The sequence below is a fragment of the Salvelinus fontinalis genome, chromosome 7 (genome assembly GCF_029448725.1).
Source record: "Salvelinus fontinalis isolate EN_2023a chromosome 7, ASM2944872v1, whole genome shotgun sequence".
NCBI lineage: Eukaryota > Metazoa > Chordata > Actinopteri > Salmoniformes > Salmonidae > Salvelinus > Salvelinus fontinalis.
This window is the reverse complement of record NC_074671.1, coordinates 44,003,904-44,023,178: the sequence shown is the minus strand read 5'-3', so window position 1 is coordinate 44,023,178 and position 19,275 is coordinate 44,003,904. Positions and strand designations below refer to the sequence as shown.

Sequence of the window (19,275 nt, the reverse complement as noted above, 5' to 3'; positions counted from 1 at the left end):
GGAGGGCAGGCTCATAGTAATGTTTGGAATGGAATTAATGGAATGGTCTCAAACACATTACACAGCTGGTTTCCATGTGTTTGATACCATTCCATTTGCTCCATTGCATTCATTATTATGAGCCGTCCTCCCCTTACCAGCCTCCTGTGACACACACTGCTGGGCGCAAACACATACAGTGCCTTCGGAAAGTATTCAGACCCCTTGACTTTTTCCAAAAAAATTATGTTACAGCCTTATTCTAAAATTGATTTTTTTTTATTATCAGCAAACTACACACAATACCCCATAATAAGAAAGCGAAAACAGGTTTTTAGAAATGTTTGCAAATGTATTAAAAATTAAAAACAGAAATACCTTACTTACATAAGTTTTCAGCTCCTTTGCTATGAGACCCGCAATTGAGCCAAGGTGCATCCTGTTTCCATTAATCATCCTATCCTTGAGATGTTTCTACAAGTTGATTGGAGTACACCTGTGGTAAATTCAATTGATTGAACATGATTTGGAAAGGTACACACCTGTCTATATAGGGTCCCACAGTTGACATTGCATGTCAGAGCAAATACCAAGCCATGAGGTCGAAGGAATTGTCCGTAGAGCTCCAAGACAGGATTGTGTCGAGGCACAGATCAAGGCAAGGGTACCAAAAAAATTCTGCAGCATTGAAGATCCCCAAGAACACAGTTCATTCTTAATTGGAAGATGTTTGGAACCACCAAGACCCTTCCTAATGCTGGCCGCCCAGCCAAACTGAGCAATCGCCTCTATTTCACCTCTATGGCCTATTTATTGCCTATCTCCCTACTCTTCTACATTTGCACACACTGTGCATAGCAATTGGTGGAGAAAGGCCTTGGTCAGGGAGGTGACCAAGAACCTGGTGGTCACTCTGTCAGAGATCTAGAGTTCCTCTGTGGAGATGGGAGAACCTTCTAGCAGCACAACCATCTCTGCAGCACTCCACCAATCAGGCTTTTATGGTAGAGTGGCCAGACAGAAGCCACTCCTCAGTAAATGGCACATGACAGCCTGCTTGGAGTTTGCCGTTGTACCTAAGACTCTCAGACCATGAGAAACAAGATTCTCTGGCGCCGAATACAACAAATGCTTACTTACAGGCTCTAACCAATAGTGCAAAAAAGGTATTAGATGAACAATAGGTAAGTAAAGAAATAAAACAACAGTAAAAAGACAGGCTATATACAGTATCGAGGCTATGAAAGTAGCGAGGCTACATACAGACAACGGTTAGTCAGGCTGATTGAGGTAGTATGTACATGTAGATATGGTTAAAGTAACTATGCATATATGATGAACAGAGAGTAGCAGTAGTGTAAAAGAGGGGTTGGCGATTGGTGGGTGGCGGGACACAATGCAGATAGCCCGGTTAGCCAATGTGCGGGAGCACTGGTTGGTCGGCCCAATGCTTCCTGCTGTGGGGATGTTTTTCAGCTGCAGGGACTCTGAGACTAGTCAGGATCGAGGCAAATATGAACAGAGCAAAGTTCAGAGAGATCCTTGATGAAAACCTGCTCCAGGCGCTCAGGACCTCAGACTGGGGCGAAGGTTCACCTTCCAACAGGACAACGACCCTAAGGACACAGCCAAGACAACGCAGGAGTGGTTTCAGGAAAGGTGTCTAAATGTCCTCTCCAGCCAGATCCCGGACTTGAACTTGAACTTGGTCCCGTGTGGCTCAGTTGGTAGAGCATGGCGCTTGCAACGCCAGGGTTGTGGGTTCATTCCCCACGGGGGGACCAGGATGAATATGTATGAACTTTCCAATTTGTAAGTCGCTCTGGATAAGAGCGTCTGCTAAATGACTTAAATGTAAATGTAAACTCGATCGAACATCTCTGGAGAGACCTGCAAAATAGCTGCGCAGCAACACTCCCCATCAAACCTGACAGACTCAATGCTGTAATCGCTGCCAAAGGTGCTTCAACAAAGTACTGAGTAAAGGGTCTGAATACATATGTAAATGTGATATATCAGTTGTTCATTTTTTATAAATGAGCAAAACATCCTAAAAACCTGTTTTTGCTTTGTCATTATGGGGTATTGTGTGTAGATTGATGAGGGGGGGGGGGGGATATTGAATCAATTGTAGGATAAGGCTATAACGTAACAAAATGTGCAAAAAGTCAAGGGGTCCGAATACTTTCTGAAGGCACTGTACATACACACACTGCACTGTACCTACTCACCCAGTTAAACCCACTGTAGAGTTATGAGCACACACTCCAATCTCCTTCTATTGGGGTTATGTGTGGGTAAAGGGAGCAGGATCAAACGCAGAGAGCGTTGGTTTGATTAGGCCATGCTGATTGAAAAGCGTATCTGTCTGGGCCTCTCAATGTTCCTGGGAGAGAAGAGGCCGACCTGTAGGATGCTTATCATTATCAAACAGTCCCCAGAGTTTTATGTAAGACCACACACACACACATACACAAACCGTCACAAAGGGAACAGTTTACAGTGAGTCACCACTTCCATATATATGCCCCCCTGTGGAGCCTGATTCAAAAAACAAGGGGAGCGTGTTTTCTTTAGTGTTTACTCTTTTTGTTGCTTAGGTCGTTTCTGCTGCTGCTCATGAAGGAGCGACTGTTTGCCTCTCTCATTACTGGAGTGGCTAAACTGCCTGTGAGTTTGTGTGTCTGTGTTTGTGTGTGTGTGCTCTGCTCCTTAAATGGAAAACAAGGCTGCGAACACAGTGTTTAAGCCGAGTCACTTCGATTGGCTGTCCCCTCTCGTTAGCGAACAGAGGGAGAGAGAGACCGGGGCAAAAATAAATAAAAAAACATTTACTTTTATCCCAGTTTATTTCCTGTTGAAGGGTCCAATGAGAGGGAAAGGAGTGGCCAAAATTGACCAATGACAATGGAGTCCTGTCCCCTGTCAGTATTCGTCATTAATCGCCACCCGTGGGGTCTATTTAGGAGGGTGAAATGTTAAAGAAAAATAAGATAAACATATTATGTAGAATAGATATGATTTTCTGTTGAATAGGGATTTGTGACAGCTCTATTCATTATATGTATTACTGCAAACTTCTGAATAGTTCCCCTCACTGAACACATCCAAATTGTTTGACTTTTGATATTGTAGTGACACCGTTAAATGCCTACCTGCAGTGTATCTGATATGCTGTATAACCTCCAAGGATCTACAATATGCCTCTGTGTTTCTTTTCTAGACAATCTCTATTCAATTCTCCCTCTTTATGCATTATGCGTTCCCTGGGTCTGAAATTCTTGCTTTTCTTTTTCCCACCTCTACTCCCTTTCTTTCTCTCTCCTAGATTGTCTTGCAATGAACTGCCACTACACCTCCCCTCCCTTACTTTTTTCCCCCATCCATGAACTCCCCTTTGAAAAATGTCATTGATTGCCACTCTGCCCTTGGTTTCTTTCCCTCTATCCTTCTTAAATCATAGCACCACTCACTTTAGACCTCCTGAATCACTATAGAGTCTTCCCGATTTCCCTCCTAAATCCTGTCTCGTCCCGGCTGTTTCTTTTTGAATGATCTCCTTTCTAGGATTTTTGGCATCCATCTTGGTTTTATGCCCCCTATGTGTTTACCATATGGACTGATGGAAGTGAATAGAACGGAACATTTTGTATGTTGAATGATATGGCGAGTGTTTGTCTCTGTTTAAAGCTACCATAGAGTTAATCATTCTCCTGTGCAATATCATATGCTACTCACTTCTAACACACACCAGTGGTGCTGGTTTAAATAAATTGAAAAGAACATAACAGAAATGCCCGCAAACTATGTGCTCCTTATAACACCTTTAAAGGATCATTAAAGTTGTAAGTTGAACCACTCTTCACTGGTAATGTAAACTTCTAAAATATTCCCCTTCATTTTGGAAGAATACAACATATGCATGCTTAAACTATTGTAGTACAACACTACTGTTGCTATCAAAATAATAATGATGCCCATTAATGTAACCGCAGCTCTCATGAATTCCGTTTCTTTTTTCAGAGGAAAACAAGACAAGGTGATGTACAGCCAATTATCTTGAACACGCCCTACACCGCAAAAAACTCACAAGCATGTACATACAAAACACTCAACACGGTTGCAATACATTTTTTCATCAAGAGTCATTTCAGTTTGGAAATTAACTATGTTGGGGAAGCAGCCTAGAAATGCTGTGAAAATGTTTACTTTCCTACAGAGCCACTTAGGGATCATGGTGGAGAAAAAAAGACTGGCAGGCAAATCCATTCCCTAGTTTTTTTCATCCATTCCCTCAGATGTTTTATTTGTTCCATGTTCTCCTTGTGTAGACTAATATGTTGTTCCCACTTGCCGAAAACAGCCTAAATATCATTATATTTAGTAAATTACATGCTTCAAATGGTGATGATTACTTAACATTTAATAGCTTATTTCTAGTTTCAGTGTTTTCATATGCCTCCAAATCATAAGGGCAAATAATAGGTAACGGGTGTGAAAAACCCCTCAATTAGCCAAAGTAATTTCAATTTAAAAAAGTGACAGTGGCAGTCATAACTGAATGATGGACAGTACCAGTCAAAAGTTTGGACACACCTTCTCATTCAAGGGTTTTTCTTTATTTTTACTCTTTTCTACATTGTAGAATCGTAGTGAAGACATCAAAACTATGAAATAGCACATATGGAATTATGCAGTAGCCAAAAAAGTGTAAATATATATATATATTTGAGATTTTTCAAAGTAGTCACTCTTTGCCTTGATGACAGCTTTGCACACTCTTGGCATTCTCTCAACCAGCTTCTTGAGGTAGTCACCTGGAATGCATTTCAATTAACAGGTGTGCCTTTTTAAAAGTTAATTAGTGGAATTTCTTTCCTTCTTAATGTGTTTGAGCCAATCAGTTGTGTTGTGACAAGGTATGGGGTGGCATACAGAAGATAGCCCTATTTGGTAACAGACCAAGTCCATATTATGACAAGAACAGCTCAAATAAGCAAATGGAAAAGACAGTCCATCATTACTTTAATTCAGACATGAAAGTCAGTCGATTTCAAGAATTTTGAGCATTTCCTTGTGCAAAAACCTTCAAGCTCTATAATGAAACTGGCTCTCATGAGGACCACCACAGGAAAGGAAGACCCAGAGTTACCTCTGCTGCAGAGGATAAGTCATTAGAGTTACCAGCCTCAGATATTGCAGCCCAAATCAAATGTATTTATATAGCCCTTCTTACATCAGCTGATATCTCAAAGTACTGTACAGAAACCCAGCCTAAAACCCCAAACAGCAAGCAATGCAGGTGTAGAAGAACGGTGGCTAGGAAAAACTCCCTAGAAAGTCCAAAACCTAGGAATATAAGACAGATTTTGATTTGTTTAAAAAATGTTGGTTACTACATGATTCCATATGTGTTTCTTCATAGTTTTGATGCCTTCACTATTATTCTACGATGTAGAAAATAGTAAAAATAAAGAAAATCCCCCTGAATTTGTGTCCAATCTTTTGACTGGTACTGTATGTTTACACTTTGTGCAAACTCGTATTTATGCAACTTGGACAACATGAACAGTTGTCAATTTTGTGTGCTTACCCCTCATGCATAAAGTTAGGGCCATATAAGTCCAGTACAACATGGTGCATCCAAGCACCTGCATGTGTTTATGTTGTTTACAATTGAGCATGTGACTTATCTGAGGCAGAACGTAAAGGCATGCAAATTTATTGTGCATAATTTACAAGAGTCTTCGGGGGTAAAAGGTGCAATTATTCCTTCTGAATATAGATATAGAACAGCTAAGGTCATGAAGCAGAGCCAGACGGAATTCCTGCCTAGGGATGAGAGTGCATCATTGCACCATATTTGCACCTTGAGTGGTTTTAAACGCTCGTTACTAATATGCCCTTATGATTCGGAGGCAAATGAAAATAAGCTATTGAATGGTCATTGATCACAACCATTTGAAGCATTTAGGCTGCAATATGTTGTTGGCCAAGTGGGACCGTTATGATAGCCTACATAAAAAGAAGAGGGGACGAATACAAAATCAGAGGGAACAGATAAAAAGAAAGAGGGAACAGATTAATCTGGCTGTTTTATTTCTTCTCCGCCATGACCCCTAAGGGGCTCCATACTTTCTCTAACATTTCTAGGCAATAATCCCTGGTGGAACCTCTGAATATGACAGAAACTCTCCGAATGGACAGACCATGTCAAGTCACTATGATTACAGTCGTTTGATTGTCAGGCGTCCCATTTAGGCGGCCATTTTGAGTCATTTGAGCTGTGATTTAACAAGTGGCTGATTCTAGGCCCTATCACTCTCCTTTCCCAGGAACACTTTTTGTCTGTGCTTTACAGCAATCACCACACCATCGAGCCCAAATAACCGGCCCCATTTCGTTCCACAACCCTAGCGGCAACGAGGGTACTTTGCTCTTTAAAAGTGTGTTTGGTGGTAACGCTCCATTTGGGCTCGCCATTTAGGAGTTACGTGCAGGCCAGATCTCGGGGCCTTTTCGCGAGTCATCATTCTTGACGAATTGTTGGAGAGTGGTTAAGGAGAGAAAGTGCCTGAATGTCTGTGTCTAATGTTTCTGTGACCTTTGATCTTGGATGTGGAAGAGATGTAGTATACCGTATAAACGGAACATTGTAAATGCACTGGGAACTTTTGGTCAAGACAATTTTGTCTCGTAACTGCAAGGAGAATGTTTAAAATTAAATTATAGAGTAGATATTATAATATTACATGCAATTCAAGCATTAACGTGCAAAGTTATACACTTCTTAGTTTGCTTGAAATGGCATGAGTGGAATGATTTACAACATAGTCTATGTTGCTCCAGACAACACTCTAGTTTAAAACAACATTATAATAGTTTTTGATGGGTTTTCCATTTCCTGATTATTGAAGTGTACTTCAGCTATGTCAAGGCTCTTTAATTCAGCCTTAGTAATGGTGGAGACTCATCATTCCTCTTATCTCTTAAATAAGAGGATCTGGTGTGGGTGGGCTGATTCTCTTCCAAGGCTTTCTCTAATGGAGTAGCAATACTTCCCCATGGCATAGAGCACAAATTGGACCCTTAAGTGTTGCTATGATGGCGTCACACTCACAGGCACACACCCACTCACAGTGATGTTTATCCCTAAAAACCATTAGCACCCGCAAGTTTCCGCCCAATCAATGGCTCCCGTTTTGTCATCGTTAATTGACCGACCACCTCTCAGATCTAATCAAGTCCAACTCAATGAGTGCTCTGGCCTAATGAGTTGATGTCAGTAGATGTATACGGATGTCTCCCACTCCGAGAGAGATGCAGGATGACTAGCATTAACAGACTATCAAATTGAGCCGCTAATGGGCTAATAAATCAAGAGCCAATAGGACGTGCTTTCTAGATTAATCACATGGAATAAGCGGACAGGGAAATTGATATACATCGCTAATCGGTTTGATAGGATATAGAGTAGAAGACTAGAAAGACTCACAATTAGCGAATTTTAACTTCATGAGGACAGGGGGCAGCTTTTTCACTTTCGGGAAAAGTAGCATGCCAAAATTCAACTGCTTGCTACTCATCCCCAGAATATAAGATATGCATATTATGCATAATATGTGGATTTGGATAGAAAACACTCTGAAGTTTCTAAAACTGTTTGAATCATGTCTGTGAGAATAACAGAACTTATGTAGCAGGCAAAACCCTGAGGACAAACCATTCAGAATTTGTATTTTTTTGATGTCACTGTCTTTTCAATTAGTTTTTTTAGAGACACCAGATTTCTAATGGACTTGCTTGCAATTTCTACCGCTTCCACTGGATGTCACCAGTCCTTGGAAATCGGTTGAGGTTATTCCTTTGTGTACTGAAGAAGTAGGGCTATCGTAAATGAGGGTCACATGAAGCAAATTTTTGGAGAGAATCACGTTATGAAAAAAGTTGCGTCAGTTTGGTTTCGTTTTGTATTGAACACAGATCATCCCGTCTTCAAATTGATCGATTATTAACGTTTAAAAATACCTAACATTGTATGACAAAAGTAGTTTGAAATGTTTTGGTAAATTTCCATGTAACTTTTGATATATTTTGTAGTGACTTGGCGAAAGTTGGAAGCTGTGTTTTTCTGGATGAAACGGTCCAAATAAATTGACATTTTGGATATATATTGACGGAATTAATTGAACAAAAGGACCATTTGTGATGTTTATGGGACATATTGGAGTGCCAACAAAATAATTTCGTCAAAGGTAAGGCATGATTTATATTTTATTTCTGAGTTTTGTGTCGTGCTTGCAGTGTTGAAATATGCTACTCTGTTGTTTACTGATGTGCTATCATCAGATAATAGCATCTTATGCTTAACACACACCAGTGGTGCGTGTTAAGCATGTTGGCTGGATTCATGTTGGTGGACTGACATGTTGGTTGAATTCACAACGAGTGTAGCTTTAATTTGGTATCTTACATGTGTTATTTAATGAAAGTTTGATTTTTATATCATGTTATTTGAATATGGCTCACTGTATTTCCCTGGCTATTTGGCCGGTGGGACGTTTTGCCACTTGCCCCAGAGAAGTTAACAAACGTCACTTCCGTTCTTTGCTGCTACTATGAGCTGATTTGTCACTGCTTGGATTATGAGGATAAGATCAAAAGCTATGAGGTTTGGAGTGTCTATCCTCTCACTGGGGCTCTGAAACTGATGTGGTCTCTGTTATTCTCAACGACCTCAAAGACATAATTCGGCACTGCGAAAGGAAGTAGTAGTCGTAGTTGTCTTTTGAAGCCAAACCCAGGTAATATATTTGGCGGAATAGATTGGAATGAATTTCGAACACACACAAGGTAGGCCGCTAGAGCAGCTAACCCCAGAGGCACTTGACAGCAGAACAAGACTTCTCCTTGTTCCTCTTTTCCGTTTTCCCACCTTTTTTCTTTATTTTCATTGTTTTCAGTCGAGAGATTTAGCTACCCCGAGACCTTGAGACACCCAGCTGTCATCGTTGGAACATTGCAAGGCCCCTAATAGACATTTGTCTCTGTCAAGATTTGAATTGCATTCACTTGGCGAGGATTCTTTTTCATTTCACCTTATTGCTCAGGAAATTGGAAATCGGAGGTGTGAAAAGTAAAAAAGCGCCATGTATTTCCCCCTGGCTTCCTTCCTTGGTCCCGCTTATTTGAAATGTGTTGCTTCACGTCCATTGATTCCCTCCAATAATAAAGAGATCCAACCAGGCTCGCAATGGAATGCAAGGCAAACGAATGCTGAGCTAGCGGCTCAAGAAAGATTGATATGGTTTAGAGAGTATGTGCCACTGTGAGGAAAAAAGACACTGTTAATGGGTTCTCTCCCTTGGAATGCCCCATTTTCAATCACTATCTATTTCTAATTTACTATATATGCTTTGACAATGTTCTTTCAACTATTTGAAGCGAGGTCAGTGAACCATCATACCCAGTCGGCAAATTTGACATTGGACATTATAATGACGTTGCTTCCTACTGGTAAACTGGTTTCTAGTCATAGAGATGTCAGATTACAACCAGGTAAAAATCTTCTTAATTATAACCCCCAAACTCTACGACATTAAAGTGATGCACTAACACAATGTTTTGTCTCTCTTTTTTTTCCTGTAATTGTCTTGATCGACAAGGATCTGCCCTGTCCTTCAAGAGGTTATAATTGAATAGTAAAGTTTTATTAGTATGATTACAAGGGGTTTAAAGCCGTAGAGGGCATGAGCCACCAGCCTCCAAACCAAAGGAGTGGATTGGACACGAACCAGGATGTGTGCAGAATGTGCCAGTATAATTCCCTTCTATGGCCAAATTCTCATAATGTGCTATTTAGAAGGTAACTATGCATAAATAAAAGTAATTTGTCTCTTCTATGTCCTTAAATTATTATTTTCTCCTTATCCTTTGTTCAGGATGGGGTTTGTAGCAATCATCCATTATTGTTTTGTTTTGTTTTTGTATACGTATTCCATAGGTTTTCTCTTTTCGTAACACGGCGGCTTTTGTGTGATTATTTTATTCAATTGATTTAGTTCAATTCATCCTATGTTTGTTTAACTGTTTTATTACTACCAATGCTGAAGTGATTGCATTCATTGACACGGTCTTCAAGGCCTCACCTCTACCGCCAAAGAAAAACAGCTCCACATTAAGCTGTCTATTATTTTTATTACTATTGTCTAAATCTATTGAATCTTTCACAAAGATTTGCTCTGACCAACCTTCAGATGCGCATTCAGAGCAGTTATCACTAATCTGAACACAAACGATTTCAGAGTGTTTCATCAAAATATTAAAACAGTCAATTGAACTGAGTTTTAATGCACTCTGAGAGCAAAATAGTTCAATACGACATTGTGCAGTTTTGATGAGAAAAGGTCAATAAGGTAAAACATGTTTTATCATTGTTCTGTTTACCCTTGAGGAGTACTTGCAAAGCTATGCATGCATCTCAAATGGCACCCAATTCTCTATATACTGCACTACCGCTCACCTGGCCAAAAGTAGTGCACGATAAAGGGAATAGGGTGCCATTTGAGATGCAAGCTAACATTCTTAATGGGAGACAGGAAAGTGGTTACCACCTACTAAGCTTTGGCTCATCTACCTTCAAATGAATTCAGATACATTTGCCGACAGAGAGAGCCCCGTGGCGTAGGGAAAATATTGATCCAATCAAAGAGGTTTGCCGCTGCCTCACGTCCCATGATGCAACACTAAAAACACACTACTTTAATTTAAATTCCTAGCCACAAGGCTTTCCCTCTCTCTCTTTCTCTCATGCACTCAATCTTCCTCTCTCCTTCTGTCTCTATTCCCTCTCTTCCTTGCGCTAAGCTGCTCGTTAGCTCTGACGGTGCTTGCCATTGATTGCTCTCGCCGCCAGCGTCGTTCGTTCTCGTTCAGGTGTGTCTGTAGGTATTCGGCTCTGACCCCATACCACAGGTTCTGTTTGATCAACACCAAAGTTACCGGTGCTCACCAGTGCTCACAAAAAGAAAACACCAGGGGTGTCCCCCGAATGGCAATACAGTAGTGGGGCACAGCCCAGATGAGGAGAGGAGAGGAATCTGAGCTAACTGCTTGAGTGTGTATTCGCATAATATGTATGAAATTAGATATTTTTGCTGGGGTAAAAAAAATCTATGTGGAAATCGCTGAGGTAGATTTCAGTGAGGGGTATTGTATGTGTTTGGTAATGACCACCTTTGTCCAGGTTACCGGCGTAGGTGAAGTGTGTGTCTGTCTGGGTTGGTTATTGGCTCGCTGTGCAGGATCCTGGGCGTGAAGCATCTCAGACTATAAATATCTGGCTTGGTGAGTGACAGTGTTCTCTCTGTCCCTCTTGTCCTGCCTTAACAGTCTCTGTTGTGGAACTGGGGTGTTTTACTGTATGATTTGTACTATGTATGTCCAGGTTATTGACAGCAGCTACTCAGAGGGGTTGGGTTAAAAGCGGAAGACACATTTCAGTTGTACATCTGACTAGGTATCCCCCTTCCCTTTCCTTTCTTCCTGGGGTCCGAACACATTAATGCACTTACATTACACATAAAACACAAGATAAAACAGTACATGATATAACATTATTACACCACTACATACAGTGCATTCAGAAAGTATTCAGACCCCTTGACTTTTTCCAAATTTTGTTACGTTACAGATTTATTGTAAAATGGAATAAATAAAACCATTTCCTCATCAATCTACACGCAATACCCCATAATGACGAAGTGAAAACAGGTTTTGAGAAATGTTTGCATATCTATTCAGAATCTTTCTTATAAGACTTGAAATTGAGCTTCAGGTGCATCCTGTTTCCATTGATCATCCTTGATGTTTCTACAACTTGATTGGGGCCACCTGTGGTAAATTCAATTGGACATGATTTGGAAAGGTACACAAATCAAATCAAATGTTATTGATCACATACACATGGTTAGCAGATGTTATTGCGAGTGTAGCATAATGCTTGTGCTTCTAGTTCCGACAGTGCAGCAATATCTAGTAATCTAACAATTCCACAACACCTACCTAATACACACACATTTAGGACATCTACTCTGTGCATGACACAAGTAATTTTTCTAACAATTGTTTAAAGACAGATTATTTCACTTATAATTCACTGTATCACAATTCCAGTGGGTCAGAAGTTTACATACACTAAGTTGACTGTGCCTTTAAACAGCTTTGAAAATTCCAGAAAATAATGTCATGGCTTTAGAAGCTTCTGATAGGCTAATTGACATCATTTGAGTCAATTGGAGGTGTACCTTTAGATGTATTTCAAGGCCTACCTTCAAACTCAGTGCCTCTTTGCTTGACATCATGGGAAAATCAAAAGAAATCAGCCAAGACCTCAGAAGAAAAATTGTAGACCTCCACAAGTCTGGTTCATCCTTGGGAGCAATTTCCAAACGCCTGAAGGTACCACGTTCATCTGTACAAACAATAGTACGCAAGTATAGAGACCATGGGACCACGCAGCCGTCATACTGCTCAGGAAGGAGACCCATTCTGTCTCCTAGAGTAGAACGTACTTTGGTGCGAAAAGTGCAAATCAATCCAAGAACAACAGCAAAGGACCTTGTGAAGATGCTGGAGGAAACGGTTACAAAAGTATCTCTATCTGTCACACCCTGGCCTTAGTATTCTTTGTTTTCATTATTATTTTTAGGTAGGTCAGGGTGTGACATGGGGAATGTTTGTGTTTTGTCATTTTGGGTGGTTATATGGTAAAGGGGGGTGTTGGGTGTAGTGTATGAGTTTGTGTTGAGTGAATGTTTCTAGGTATGTCTATGGTTGAGTGAATGTGTCTAGGTATGTCTATGGTTGCCTGAGTGGTTCTCAATCAGAGACAGATGTCTTTCATTTGTCTCTGATTGGGAGCCATATTTAAGGCAGCCATGGGCATCATGCATTTGTGGGTAATTGTCTATGTCTAAGTGTTTAGTGTCAGCACTTATGTTTGTATAGCTTCACGGTCGTCTGTTTTGTTATTTTTTTAGTTTGTATAGTGTTCGTTTCGTTTTCATCTTCTTTCTGAAATAAAGAAGATGTACTTTCCACACGCTGCATTTTGGTCCTCACTCTCTCCCATTGACGATCGTGACACTATCCACAGTACAACGAGTCCTATATCGACATAACCTGAAAGGCCGCTCAGCAAGGAAGAAGCCACTGCTACAAAACCGCCATTAAAAAAAGCCAGACTACGGTTTGCAACTGCATATGGGGACTAAGATTGTACTTTTTGGAGAAATGTCCTCTGGTCTGATGAAACAAAAATAGAACTGTTTGGTCATAATGACCATCGTTATGTTTGGAGGGAAAAGGGGGAGGCTTGCAAGCTGAAGAAGACCATCCCAACCTTGAAGCACGGGGGTGGTAGCATCATGTTGTGGGGGTGCTTTTCTGCAGGAGGGACTGGTGCACTTCACAAAATAGATGGCATCGTGAGGCAGGAAAATTATGTGGATATATTGAAGCAACATCTCAAGACATCAGTCAGGAAGTTAAAGCTTGGTCGCAAATGGGTCTTCCAAATGGACATTGACCACAAGCAAACTTCCAAAGTTGTGGCAAAATGGCTTAAGGACAACAAAGTCAAGGTATTGGAGTGGCCATCCCAATGCCATGACCTCAATCCTATAGAAAACTTGTGGGCAGAACTGAAAAAGCGTATGTGAGCAAAGAGAGCTACAAACCTGAGATTGTTACACCTGCTCTGTCAGGAGGAATGGGCCAACATTCACCCAACTTATTGTGGGAAGCTTGTGGAAGACAACCTGAAATGGTTGACCCAAGATTAACAATTAAAAGGAAATGCCCCAAATACTAATTGAGTGTATGTTAACGCTCTCTACCGTTCTCCCTACTATTATTCTGACATTTCGCATTCTTCAACCTCTTCAACCTCAGGAGGCTGAAGAGATTCGGCTTGTCACCAAAAGCACTCACAAACTTCTACAGATGCACAATCGAGAGCATCCTGTCGGGCTGTATCACCGCCTGGTACGGCAACTGCTCCGCCCACAACCGTAAGGCTCTCCAGAGGGTAGTGAGGTCTGCACAACGCATCACTGGGGGCAAACTACCTGTCCTCCAGGACACCTACACCACACGATGTCACAGGAAGGCCATAAAGATCATCAAGGACAACAACCACCCGAGCCACTGCCTGTTCACCCCGCTATCATCCAGAAGGCGATGTCAGTACAGGTGCATCAAAGCAGGGACCGAGAGACTGAAAAACAGCTTCTATCTCAAGGCCATCAGACTGTTAAACAGCCACCACTAACATCGAGTGGCTGCTGCCAACATACTGACTCAACTCCAGCTCACTTTAATAATGGAAATTGATGGAAATTATCCACCATAAACAATGCCACTTAATATAATGTATATGTATATCCTGTACTCTATATCCTCTACTGCATCTTGCCAATACATGTATCACTAGCCACTTGAAACTATGCACTTTTATGTTTACATACCCTACATTACTCATCTCATATGTATATACTGTACTCGATACCATCTACTGCATCTTGCCTATGCCGTTCTGTACCATCACTCATTCATATATCTTTATGTACATATTCTTTATCCCTTTACACTTGTGTGTAAAAGGTAGTAGTTGTGGAATTGTTAGGTTAGATTACTCGTTGGTTATTACTGCATTGTCGGAACTAGAAGCACAAGCATTTCGCTACACTCGCATTAACATCTGCTAACCATGTGTATGTGACAAATTTGATTTGATTTGATTTTTTAAAATCCAAACTGACCTAAGACAGGTTATTTTTACTAGGATTAAATGTCAGGAATTGTAAAAAAAAAAAAAAAAAAAAACTGAGTTTAAATGTATTTTGCTCAGGTGTATGTAAACTTCCAACTTCAACTGTACATATGAGCAATGACCGAGCGGCATGGTAAAGATGCAATAGATGGTATAAAATACAGTTTATACATAAGGGATGAGAAGTGCAAGATATGTAAACATTATTAAAGTGGCATTATTAATGTAACAATTTATTAAACCGACCAATGATTCAATTCTTTATGTCGGCAGCAGCCTCTCTATGCTAATGATGGCTGTTTAACAGTCTGACTGCGCCTTCTGGATGGTAGCAGGGTGAACAGGCAGTGGCTCAGGTGGTTGTTGTCTTTTTGGCCTTTCTGTGACATCGGGTGCTGTAGGTGTCCTGGAGGACAGGTAGTTTGTCCCCGGTGATGCGTTGTGCAGACCGCACCACCCTCTGAAGAGGCCTGCGGTTGTTGGCGGTGCAGTTGCCATACCAGGCGGGGATACAGCTCGACAGGATGCTCTCAATTGTGCATCTGTAAAAGTTTGTGAGGGTTTTAGGTGAAAAGCCAAATTTCTTCAGCCTCCTGAGGTTGAAGAGGCGCTGTTGTGCCTTCTTCACCACACTATCTGTGTGTGTGGACCATTGTCCGTGATGTGTACGCCGAGGAACTTAAAAAAGTCTATGATCATCTCCTTTGTTTTGTTGACGTTGAGTGAGAGGTTAATTTCCTGACACCACACTCCGAGTGCCCTCACCTCCTCCCTATAGGCTGTCTTGTCGTTGTTGGTGATCAAACCTACAACTGATTGAGTTGCAAACTTTCTGATTGAGTTGGAGTCGTACATGGCCACGCATTCATGGGTGAATAGGGAGTACAGGAGTGTGCTGAGCACTCACCCTTGTGGGGCTCCAGTGTTGAGGATCAGTGAATTGGAGATGTTGTTTCTTACCTTCTCCACCTGGGGGCAGCCCGTCAGGAAGTCCAGGACCAATTGCACAGGGTGGGGTTGAGACCCAGGGCTTCAAGCTTAATGATGAGCTTGGAGGGTACTATGGTGTTGAATGCTGAGCTGTAGTCAATGAACAGCAATCTTACATATGTCTTCCTCTTATCCAGATGGGATAGGGTTGTGTGCAGTGTGATGGCGATTGCATCATCTGTGCACCTATTGGGGCGGTATGCAAATTGAAGTGGGTCTAGGGTGGCAGGTAAGGGGGAGGTGATATGATCCTTGACTAGTTTCTCAAAGAACTTTATTATGACAGAAGTGAGTGCTACGAGGCGATATTCATTTAGTTCAATTACCTTTGCCTTCTGCAGGAAAAATGGTGGCCATCGTGAAGCATGTGGGGACAGCAGACTGGGAAAGGGATTGATTGAATGTGTCCGAAAACACACCAGCCAGCTGGTCTGCGCATGCTCTGAGGATGCGGCTAGGGATGCCGTCTGGGCCGGCAGCTTTGCAAGGGTTAACACGTTTAAATGTCTTACTCACGTCGACCACAGAGAAGGAGAGCCCACATTCCTTGGTAGTGGTCTGCGTCGGTGGTACTGTATTAGCCTCAAAGCGGGCAAAGAAGGTGTTTAGTTTGTCTGGAAGCAAGACGGCGGTGTCCGTGATATGGCTGGTTTTCTTTTTGTAGTACGTGATTGTCTGTAGACCCTGCCACATACGTCTTGTGTCTGAGCCGTTGAATTTTGTCTCTATACTGACATTTTGCTAGTTTGATTGCCTTGCAGAGGGAATAACCACACTGTTTGTATTCTGCCATTTTCCCAGTCACCTTTCCATGGTAAATGCGGTCGTTTGCGCTTTCAGTTTTGCACGAATGCCGCCATCTATCCATTGTTTCTGGTTAGGGTAGGTTTTAATAGTCACAGTGGGTACAAAAATTACTCTCGCTTCTGGGTGATGATCAAAGATGGGGGAGAAGTTGGGCCGGTTTTATGCCTCAACCTCTCTGGGATAACGGGACGGTAGCGTCCCACTTGGCCAATAGCCTGGGAAAATGTAGAGCGCCAAATTCAAAAAAAATTATAAAATCTAACTTTCATTAAATCACACATGTAAGATACCAAATTAAAGCTACACTCGTTGTGAATCCAGCCAACATGTCAGATTTCAAAAAGGCTTTTCGGCGAAAGCATAAGATGCTATTATCTGATGATAGCACAATGTCAACAAAGAGAGAGTAGCATATTTCAACCCTGCAGGCGCAACTCAAAACGCAGATATAAAATATAAAACATGCATTACCTTTGACGAGATTCTTTTGTTGGCACTCCAATATGTCCCATAAATATCACAAATGGTCCTTTTGTTCGATTAGTTCCGTCCATATATATCCAAATTGTCAATTTATTTGGCGTGGTTGATCAAAAAAAAAATAGCTTCCAATTTGCGCAAAGTCACTACAAAATATCTCAAAAATTACCTCTAAACTTTGCCAAAACATTTCAAAGTACTTTTGTAATACAACTTAAGGAATTTGTAAACATTAATGATCGATCAAATTGAAAACGGGTCTATCTGTTTTCAATACAGGAGATAAACAAACTAACGCTACTTTCTTTAGTCTTGCGCAACTCTCAAACAGTACACATGACGTTACTCTACTTCCTGATGGCCTTCTTCTTCATTGCACAAATGAATAACCTCAACCTATTTCCTAAGACTGGTGACATCCAGTGGAAGCAGTAGGAACTGAGAACAGAGTGATTAGAAATCTGGCTTCCCAATGAAAACTAATTGAACAGACAGTGACTTAAAAAAAAAAAAATGATGGTTAGTCCTCGGGGTTTTGCCTGCTACATAAGATCTGTTATACTTACAGATATTATTCAAACAGTTTTAGAAACTTCAGAGTGTTTTCTATCCACATCTACTAACAATATGCATATCTTATATTCTGGGGATGAGTAGAAGGAAGTTGAAATTGGGCATGCTATTTTTACAAAAGTGAAAACTCTGCCCCCTATCCTAGAGAAGTTTTAACCTCTCTAGGGTACGTGGCATGGTAGCATCCCACCTCGTCAACAGCCAGTGAAACCGCAGGGTGCCAAATTCAAAACAACAGAAATCCCATAATTAAAATTCCTCAAACATACATGTATTTTACACCATTTTAAAGATACAGTTGTTGTAAATCCAGCCACAGTGTCCGATTTCAAAAAAGGCTTTACTACGACGAAAGGAAACCAAACGATTATGTTAGGTGAAAAAGCAGAAATATAGATAAAATGAATCACTAACCTTTGATGATCTTCATCAGATGACCCTCATAGGACTTCATGTTACACAATACATGTATGTTTTGTTCGGTAAAGTTCATATTTATATCCAAAAATCTGAGTTTACATTGACGCGTTACGTTCAGTAGTTCCAAAACATCCGGTGACTTTTCAGAGAGCCACATCAATTTACAGAAATACTCATTATAAATGTTGATGAAAATACAAGTGTTATGCATGGAACTTTAGATGCACTTCTCCTTAATGCAACTGCTCTGTCAGATTTCAAAAAAGCTTTACGGAAAAAGCAAACCATGCAATAATCTGAGGTCGGCGCTCAGAGCCCAATCAAGACAAAAATATATCTGCCATATTGTTCAGTCAACAGAAGTCAGAAATAACATTATAAACATTCACTTACCTTTGATGATCTTCATCAGAATGCACTCCCAGGAATCCCAGTTCCACAATAAATGTTTGTTTTGTTCGATAATGTCCATCATTTATGTCCAAATACCTCCTTGTTGTTCTAGCATTCAGTACATTTTTCAAACTCAAGACGCGCGTGCAAGTCCAGCGGAAAGTACGGACGAAAAGTGAAAAAAGTTATATTACAGTCCGTAGAAACATGAAAAACAAAGTATTGAATCAATCTTAAGGATGTTTTTAACATTATTCTTCAATAATGTTTCAACCGGAGAATTCCTTTGTCTTCAGAAGTGCGATGGAACAGAGCTCTCTATCACATGATCAGCGCATGGTCAGCGCATGTTCAGCTCATGGTAGACATTACTCAATCCCCTCTCATTCGGCCCCACTTCACAGTAGAAGCATCAGACATGGCTCTAAAGACTGTTGACATCTACTGAAAGCCGTAGGAAGTGAAACATGACCAATATACACTGTATCTTCAGTAGGGAATGAGTTGAAAAATGAACAACCTCAGATTTCCCACTTCCTGGTAGGATTTTTTCTCAGGTTTTTGCCAGCCATATGAGTTCTGTTATACTCACAGACATTATTCAAACAGTTTTAGAAACGTCAGAGTGTTTTCTATCCAAATATACTAATAATATGCATATTCTAGATTTTATGGCTGAGTAGCATGCAGTTTACTCTGGGCACGCTTTTCATCCAGACGTAAAAATACTGCCCCCTACCCCAAAGAAGTTAACGCCAGTCTTAAACTTTCTCTCTCTTGCCTTTGCAGTATTAAGAATG

General features: G+C 40.9%; 1 protein-coding gene across 3 annotated transcripts in view; it reads left to right on the top strand.

The window, feature by feature from the left end:
* The window catches only part of LOC129859509 (neural cell adhesion molecule 2-like), a 441,041-nt gene that overhangs the window by 394,932 nt on the left and 26,834 nt on the right, over positions 1–19,275 (top strand). The window lies entirely within an intron of this gene.